At 45.7% G+C, this 8,047-nt stretch overlaps 1 pseudogene; it reads left to right on the top strand.

Moving 5' to 3' along the window:
* Positions 1-316: 316 nt before the first annotated feature.
* On the top strand, positions 317-5,946 carry LOC101599083 (annotated as a pseudogene).
* Positions 5,947-8,047: the final 2,101 nt, after the last annotated feature.

The raw sequence follows: 8,047 nt of genomic DNA, 5'->3' as shown, positions 1-8,047 counted from the left end.
GGTCCTGGGGAATCGAGCCTTGAACCAGGGTCCTTAGGCTTCACAGGCAAGCGCTTATCCTCTAAGCCATCTCTTCAGCCCCCTCTTTTTTTTTTTTTAATGCAAGAGAGTGAGAGTGAGAGTGAGAGAGAGGGCCTCCAGCCACTGCAATCAAATTCCAGATGTGGAACGCCCTGTTGCGCGGTGCTTGCTCGCTCGCTCGCTCTCTCTCTCTCTCTCTCTCTCTCTCACACACACACACACACACACACACACACAAGAAAAAAAAAATCACTTCCGGGAAGTTAAAGCCACACTTTTCTCTGCTATTCTCGCTGCAACATGGAAGCTGCCAGCAGAATGGCTGAGCGGGTTTCTGGGGAGCTGGTATCGGTGGCCCGTGCTCTTTCTCTTCCAGCAGAGTCCTACGGCAACAATCCTGATAGTGAGATGGCTTGGGCTGTGCAAGCAATGCAGCATGCTGAAGTCTATTACAAACTTATTTCATCAGTTGATCCACAGTTTCTGAAACTCACCAGAGTAGATGACCAAATTTACTCTGAGTTCCGGGAGAATTTTGGGAACCTCAAGGTAGATAGATGTATTGGACCCGGAAGAATTCAAATCTGAATCAGCTAAAGAGAAGTGGAGGCCATTCTGTTTGAAGTTTGAAGGGGGGTGTAGAAGACTTCAACTATGGTACTTTGCTAGGACTGGATTGTTCCCAGGGCTACACTGAGGAAAACACTATCTTTGCCCCCAGGATTCAATTTTTAGCAATTGAAATAGCCCGGAACCGTGAAGGCTACAACAAAGCAGTTTCTGCCAATGTTCAGGACAAAGAAGGAGCGAACGAAGCTGTGAGTGGAGAAGGGAAAGATGAAAATGTTGTTGACAGTGGAGAAAAAGAGGAAGAAGTCAACAGTGAGGGAGAAAAATAGAAAACTATCCAAGGTGGAGAAAAGAGAAGTCAAGAAAGACATCAAGAAAAGCGAAGTATCTGAGACAGGCAGACGTGGAGCAGCACTCCAGCCAGGCACGTGAGTCTGCTGAGCCTGTAAGTGTCACCGTGCTGTCTGTAGAGAGCTCTCTGGTTAAATGACTGTCCTTGTGTTATCTGAGGATCCAGAAGGATCTTTCTAGCCAAATAATCACGAGCTTTCCTGGGTCTTCCTTTGTCTAAATTGTTAGTGGAGTCTGAATTCTTTCTTGATTTGTGGATTCTTGGTTTTGGTTTCTGATTTAAGTAAGAAATTTTATAAATAAATTGCATTTTGTTAAAAAAAAAAAAATTCCAGACGTGTGAGCCCTCTCGTGCACGTGTGCAACCTTGCACTTGTGTCACTTTGCATTTGGCTGATGTGTTGAACGTGAGTCCTTAGGCTTTCCAGGCTAGCTCCTTAACCACTGAGCCATCTCTCCAGCCCGCCTCCTTTATTTCGTACTTGTGATTACCTGTAGGACCCACGTGGTAATCTAGGATCCTGTCCCCATCTTAAGATCCTTATGTGGACATGCATGCAAAATCTCTTTTTTTAAAAAAATTATTTATTTATTTGAGAGCGATAGACACAGAGAGAAAGACAGATAGAGGGAGAGAGAGAGAATGGGCGCGCCAGGGCTTCCAGCCTCTGCAAACGAACTCCAGACGCGTGCGCCCCCTTGTGCATCTGGCTAATGTGGGACCTGGGGAACCGAGCCTCGAACCGGGGTCCTTAGGCTTCACAGGCAAGCGCTTAACCGCTAAGCCATCTCTCCAGCCCGCAAAATCTCTTTATCAGGTGACATTCACATGTTTGATTAGGACATGGGTATCTTGCCTAATACAGTCCCTAACTGAGTCCCATATTAGTTGCAGCCTTAGCTGTTTAGTCTGCTATAACAGGATACTTGAAGCCAAGAAAACCGTATTTCTCATAGGTGTGGAGGCTGGAAAGTCCACCTAAGTTGCTGTACATGGGGACCTGCTTCCTCGTGTGGCCGTTTCACACTGCAGAAGGTGGGAGATCTCGTAGATTCCCTCCTCCCTCCTTTTTTCCTTTCCTTATTTTTCAGGCAAGCCCAACAGAATGACCTTCTTTTACGAGAGAGAGAGAGAGAATTGGCATGCCAGGGCCTCCAGCCATTTTAATCCAACTCCAGACTCTTGCGCCATCTAGTGTGCATGTATGACCTTGTGCACTGTGTCACCTTGTGCACTGTGGCTTACACGGGACCTGAGTTGAACATGAGTCCATAGGCTTGACAAGCAAGCACCTTAACTGCTAAGCCCTCTCTCTAGCACTTCTTTTCTTGTTGAGACAGTGTAACCCTATGTAGCTCATGCTGGCTTTGAAATTTCTTGCCTCCACTTCTCAATGCGCATCTCCACACACATTTCTAGGCCCTCTTTAGAGGACTTAATCTCTTGCGTGAGAGTGCTACCCAGGATCTGATCACCTTCAGTAGGTCTTACCTAACTTTGGGTGTTAGAATTTTATTTTTCAAGGTAGGTTCTTGCTGTAGCCCAGGCTGACCTAGAATTCACTTTGTAGTCTCAGGATGGCCTCAAACTCACAGCGATCCTCCTACCTCCGCCTCCCAAGTGCTGGGATTAAAGGTGTGCATCACTATGCTCGGCTAGGATTTTTAAAAATATATTTTTTAAAATTTTATTTATTAGAGAGAGAGAGAGAATGGGCACACCGGGGCCTGTAACCACTGAAAATGAACTCCAGATGCATGCGCCACCTTGTGCATCTGGCTTATGTGGGTCCTGGGAAACCAAGCCTAGGTCCTTAGACCTCACAAGCAAGTGCCTTAACCATTAAGCCATCTCTCCAGCCCCTAGAATTTTAACGTAATTTTAGATGGATTTAAACATTTACTTTGTAGGACAGACACTAGACATGAACCCGAAAACCTGATCCACTTTGGAAAGCTGATGTGCAGAGAGCCAAGCCTGTATACCATCTTTGTACTAACCGGCAGTTTGCTCTCACCAAGCCAGCCTCCTGGTTCCATAGTCACTGACATGCTTCTAGATTTCTAGATGCCCTGCCCTGCCCAGACTCCACATTGTTCTCCCTTTGTGGGAGGGTCCTTTGCTTATGCTCTTAGTTGGTAAAAAGTCATGGTGTGTTTTTTTTTAATTTAAATTTTGATTTTTATTTGTTTATGAAAGAGAGAGAGAATGGGAGCACCAGGGCCTCTAGCCTCTGCAAAGGAACTCCAGACACATGTGCCCCCTTGTGCATCTGGTTTACATGGGTTCTGGGTAGTTGAACCTGGGTCCTTAGGCTTTACAGGCAAGTCGCCTTAACTGCTGAGCCATCTCTGCATCTCGGTTTTTGTTTTGCTTTTTTTTCTCATTAAAGTTTCTTTTTTTTTTTAAACTTAATTATTTTGTTATTATTTTTTTTTTTTTTTGAGGTAGGGTCTCACTCTAGCCCAGGGCGACGTGGCACTCACTCTGTAGTCCCAGGCTGGCCTTGAATTCATGGTTATCCTTCTACCTCTGCCTCCCAAGTGCTAGGATTAAAGCACATATCACCATGCCCAGCCTAAATCTATTTGCTTTTATTGCAGTACAGGAAATGGAACCAGTGGTCTCACACATACTAGGCAAGTGCTCTAACACTAAGGTATAACTCCAATTCTTTTTATTTTTATTTCAAGGCAGCACTTTGTTAAGTGGCCCAGGGTGATCTTGAACTTGCCATCTTCCTGCCTCATGCTCTCAAGTAGCTGGGACTACAGGCCTGTACCGCTAGGCCTAATTATGCTGCTAAAGTTTCTAATTTGCTTCTGTTCTTTTGAAAAAGGTTTTTATTGCTAATACAATTATTTTGTGTTAATTTTATTTCAAATATTTTTATTATTTACTTGAGAAAGAGAGAGAATATGGACATGCCAGAGCCTCTGGCCCTCAAAAACAAATTCCAGACATGCGCCACTTTGTGCATCGGGCTTTACATAGGTGCTGGGGAATTGAACCTGGGCTGACAGACTTTGCAATTAAGTGCCTTTAACTGCTGAGCCAACTCCCCAGACCCTTGTGTGGATTTTATAATGTGCTCAATCTGTTTGTTCTTAGGTGACATTTTGCAATCTGCCTGCAAAAACCTGGTAATTATTTTTATGGAATCTGTGATAAGCCAGTCTTCAAAGCAACATTTTTCTTATTGCCATGTTAGATTAAGTACTTCCAGGCTGACTTGGATCTCCTCACTTTGTACCCCGAGCTGGCCTTGAGCTCACTGTGATTCTCTTAACCTCAAGCTCCCTAATGCTGGGATTACAGATGTGTGCTCCATGTCTGGCTTCCTTTACTTGAATTTTTTTTCCATTTTTTATTTATTTATTTGAGAGTGACAGACACAGAGAGAAAGACAGATAGAGGGAGAGAGAGAGAGAGAATGGGCGCGCCAGGGCTTCCAGCCTCTGCAAACGAACTCCAGATGCGTGCGCCCCCTTGTGCATCTGGCTAACGTGGGACCTGGGGAACCGAGCCTCGAACCGGGGTCCTTAGGCTTCACAGGCAAGTGCTTAACCACTAAGCCATCTCTCCAGCCCCGAATTTTTTTTTTTTTTTAGGTAGGGTTTCATTCTAGCCCAGGCTGACCTGAAATTCCCTATGTAGTAACAGGGTGGCCTCCAACTCACAATGATCCTCCTATCTCTGCCTCCCAGGTGCTGGGATTAAAGGCGTGTGCCACCATGCCCAGCTCCTTTTCTTGAATTCTTTATTTGTGAGTAGAAATAGAAGCGAGACAGAGAGAAAGAGAGAGAGAGAGAGGGAGAGGGAGAGGGAGAGAATAAGCATGCCAGGGCATCTAGCTGCTGCAAATGAACATGCGCCACCTTGTGCATCTGGCTTACATGAGTACTGGATAACCAAGCCTGCGTCCTTAGGCTTCACAGGCAAGTGCCTTAAGTGCTAAGCCATCTCTCAGCAAGTATTTCCCCCCACCCCCATTTTTTGAAGAGGATCTCACCCTAGCCAGGCTGACCTTGAAGTCATTGATCTTCCTATCTCAGTTTCCTGAGTGCTGGGATTAAAGGAGTGAATATCATGTCTGGCTTTATGCTTTTTTAAAAAACATATTTTTATTTTTATTTGGGAGGGAGAGAGAGTGAATGCGCACACCAAGGCCTCTAGCCACTGCAAATGAACTCCAGACACAGTTGCCACCTTGTGCATCTGGCTTACGTGGGACCTGGAGAATCGAACTTGGGTCCTTAGGCTTCACAGGCAAGCGGTTTAACCACTAAGCCATCTCTCCAGCCCCATTCTTTTTTTTTTTTTTTTAAGCCTGTTTGTTTTTTTTTTTGGTGAGTGGTGTGATAGGATGGCTGGTTTCTCTAATATACTGTATTGAATAAGTTGCAAATCCAGGATCCAGGCGTAGCTCCTTGGAGGAGTTGAGGATCCTTCTCAAGCCAGGCAACAGCAAGAACTTTCTGCCCCCGAGGCCATTTGAATCCTGTCCAGTGATACCATTAGTCCATTTCTAGAACATCTCTAGGAATTCCCATTACTTCCCATACACATACCAAACAGCTGCCAGCCACCCAGGCTGGGCTCTCCAAGTATGAATGCCCTTGCTTTGTCGTTGAAGCACTCAGCTAAGGCAGGGCAAAGAAGGGGAGAGCTGGGTCCCTGTGCGGAGGAACCTCCCCATCCCTCGGCTGTTCTTTGACTGTGAGAACACGTGGTTTCAGGCAGTTCTGTGAGAGGCGCGGGCAGGAGGGAGAGACTTCTGACATTTCATAAAGGCATTTTTCTATAAATCAAGATGGGACGTGTGTGTGTTTTCCCCAAGTAGCTACAGGGTGAGAGCTGACGCAATGGGATGGGCACTAGCCCAGCGAAATCAGCGCCACATCCAGCAGCTAAGGGCTCCGACCTCAATGCCATGCCTCATCCAGTCTCCTCCTGGCCCACACCATCTGTGCTCAGTAACCGCTAGCCTGCTGGCGGCCGAGGTCGCTGTGAATTCTAAGGTAACTGTCAGAAACCGCATGCCTTCTTCAGATCGCGTGATACTTAAGCCCCCAAAGCGTCCCACACTCCTCCTTCCCCGAACAAGTGCTCTTTTCTGCGGTTGCCACGGTGCCCCTCCACCCTTGACCTGGAGCAGGGTGCCTGGTTGGAATATAAACAGTCTCCCAGCTGCCGCAGGCTCACGTGTTTAAATGCTGCCAGCGGCACTGTTTGGGAAGGATGTGGGATCACCAGGAGGTGGCACCTTGCTGGGAGAAGTGGGTCACTCCGGGTGGGCTGTGAGGGTTTCTTAGCCTGGCCCCACTTGCTGCTCTTCCCTGCCTCCCGCCCGCTGATGAACGTGATGCTAGGCGCTCTCCTCCTGCGGGAACTGTAAGGCAAAATAAACTCTTTCCTGAGTCCTTCTGGTCAGGCAGTTGATCATGACAACAACAAAGTAACTAATAAAAAAAGAAACAAGAAACAAAGTAAAACAAAAAAAGCAAAACATAGACAAAAGAAAGAAAACAAAACCAAAAAAGAAGAAGGAAGAAAGTAACTAATGCACAGAACTTCTTAAACTTTTTCCACTCACAATCCTTTTTTTTTTTTTTTTTTTTTTTTTTTTTTGGTTTTTCAAGGTAGAGTTTCACTGTAGTCCAGGCTGACCTGGAATTCACCATGTAGTCTCAGGGTGGCCTCGAACTCACTGTGATCCTCCTACCTCTGCCTCCCGAGGGCTGGGATTAAAGGTGTGTGCCACCACACCCGGCTCACAGTCCCTTTTTAACCAAGAAATGTATATGCAACCCCAGGTATACAGGCATAGAAAATAAGCACACAAATCAAATATTGACTGATAAGAGAACATAAAGAAATTTATTGTGAAACAATTTGTTGGAATACATATAATTTTATCATGCATTAAAGACAAGTTAATTTGCATACTAATGAGATGAACACACGTGTTTTTACATAATGAAATCCTGGCTGAGTATGTGATGTTGTAGGATGTAGAATATCTTCAGTATTTTCCAGAGTTGGCTGGTATTTTGATTATATAATAGTCAATGCTGAGATGGCTGCTTTGCATAAATACATAGTACAAAATGGCAGAAGTATATTTAGGGCCATTTCAGAAATTATTAGAAATTCTGTCCTAATCCCAAGCCAAAATTCACTGAATGATCTTTTTTTGTTGTTGTTTTTGGAGGTAGGGTTTTGCTCTAGCTCAGGCTAACCTGGAATTCCGTATGTAGTCTCAGGGTGGCCTGGAACTCACAGCAATCTTCTTCCCTCTGCCTCCTGGGTGCTGGGATTAAAGGCGTACGCCACCATGCCCAGCTTGAATGATCTTTTTAATGAAACTCAAATGGCAATTTTAAAAGTTAAACATTCTAATACAAAGATATACTGATTTACTCCTTACATGCTAAGGAAAGATGGTAGAAAAGCGATGCGTACGTGTGTGTGCCTGTCCACGTGTGTGACTGTGGGTGTGGATGTGGAGGTCAAAGGATAACTTCAGATGTCGGTCCTCAGCTTCCCCCCGGTGGAGGTAGAGTCTCTGGTTGTTTAATGCGGCATTCACCAGGCTATTTGATCCTCAGGTTTCTGGATGGTGCCCGTGTCTCCCCTTCCCGCCAAAGGTGCGCTGGGAATAGACTATCGCTTCAGGCTTTCCCAACCATTCTGCGCCTCTGAGCTCAGGTCATGCTTGTGGGGCAAAAGCACTCTGTCCACTGAACCATCTCTCCAGACTAGTCTTTTTTTTTTTTTTTTTTTTCCTAAAGCTTTGTTTCTACAAGAGCAAAAAAAACGAAAAACAAACAACAACAACAAAAAAAAACCCCAAGCCACAAGATACTGTGACCGTTGATATTGTCAACTTGACAGGATCTAGAGTAACCTAGGAGACAAATCTTTGGGGCATGTCTGTAAGGAAGCTTCTGGACTGGGTTTACTGAGGGGGTGGGGAGACCCACCCTAAATGTGAGCAGCACCGTCCCACGGGCTGAAGAGAAAGGGAGACGCGTGCTGAGCACCAGACTTCATCTCTCAGCTCCCCAGCGGGCCCATCTGCCTCACGCCGGTGCCACGTGC

Source organism: Jaculus jaculus, chromosome 10 (assembly GCF_020740685.1).
Source record: "Jaculus jaculus isolate mJacJac1 chromosome 10, mJacJac1.mat.Y.cur, whole genome shotgun sequence".
Taxonomy (NCBI): domain Eukaryota; kingdom Metazoa; phylum Chordata; class Mammalia; order Rodentia; family Dipodidae; genus Jaculus; species Jaculus jaculus.
Note: the sequence above shows the minus strand (reverse complement) of the source record. Positions and strands in the feature narration are given on the sequence as shown.